The 1,012-nt window shown below is 38.3% G+C and overlaps 1 protein-coding gene across 1 annotated transcript in view; it reads right to left on the bottom strand.

Moving 5' to 3' along the window:
- Window positions 1–684, bottom strand: part of LACBIDRAFT_312543 (uncharacterized protein) — a 1,524-nt gene extending 840 nt beyond the window's left edge. Inside the window, exons 1-2 of the mRNA XM_001888208.1 lie at window positions 502–684; window positions 252–412 (exon numbers count right to left, since the gene is read on the bottom strand). The gene's annotated coding sequence lies outside the window, so the exon portion shown is untranslated. The remainder of the gene's footprint in view (window positions 1–251; window positions 413–501) is intronic.
- Between the last annotated feature and the right edge of the window lie 328 nt (window positions 685–1,012).

Raw genomic sequence — 1,012 nt, 5'->3', positions numbered from 1 at the left:
TGGGCGTGGTGGGCCGTCAGTGCATGTCATCATCATCTGTTGGTGGTCAGATGAGCTAGGTTGGGGTGGGATGGAAAGGGTGGGGATGGGGACTCACTTTGCGCAGACAATGTTGTCGCCATCGGATGACGCTGGATTGTCGTCGTTGCTGGGGATGTATGATGGTTGAGGAAGAGAGACGTGGATCATTGATTGGGAAAATCAAGCGTCGGCGTTTGCCGATGACCATTCTAGGAAGGCAGTCAAATAGTCACAAGTGGCTACCATCTTTATCATAAAACTAAGGCACTTGCCTGTAGAGCTGTGTGTATAAGTCCACAAGTTTTATGAAAGGCCTTTCATAGGTTTGTCCTGTGTCATTCTTTCTCATAAAGGCTATGTTCTTTTCATAAAATGTAGGCAAAGACCACAGGACCCTTTCATAACATTTCTTAGGAGCTTTCATAATTATTATCATGCACTTTCTATGAATTTTTCATTGAAGCTGTTCAGTTCTTTCATTGTACTTTTCATAAGTAAACCTGTGCGCTTTCAATAGGTATTTCATTCACTGGGTTAGGTGTATTCATTGCCTTTTTCATAATTAATGCTGTGCGCTTTCATTGAATATTTCATTAGGAATTTTGGGTGCTTTCATTGCTTTTTTCATAATCAATCCTGTGTGATTTCAATAAATATTTCATTGACTATGTTAGGTGTATTCATTGCCTCTTTCACAATTAATGCTGTGCGCTTTCATTGAATATTTCATTAGGAATATTGGATGCTTTCATTGTACTTTTCATAATTAATGTTGTGCAATTTCAATAAATATCTCATTCCTTAGGTCAGGTGTATTCATTGCCTCTTTCATAACTAATGCTGTGTGCTTTCATTGAATATTTCATTAGGAATATTGGATGCTTTCATTGGACTTTTCATAATTAATGTTGAGCAATTTCAATAAATATCTCATTCCCTAGGTCAGGTGTATTCATTGCCTCTTCATAATTAATGCGGGGGTCCTCTAGAG

The sequence above is a fragment of the Laccaria bicolor genome, genomic scaffold (assembly GCF_000143565.1).
Source record: "Laccaria bicolor S238N-H82 LACBIscaffold_53 genomic scaffold, whole genome shotgun sequence".
NCBI classification, from domain to species: domain Eukaryota; kingdom Fungi; phylum Basidiomycota; class Agaricomycetes; order Agaricales; family Hydnangiaceae; genus Laccaria; species Laccaria bicolor.
Note: the sequence above shows the minus strand (reverse complement) of the source record. Positions and strands in the feature narration are given on the sequence as shown.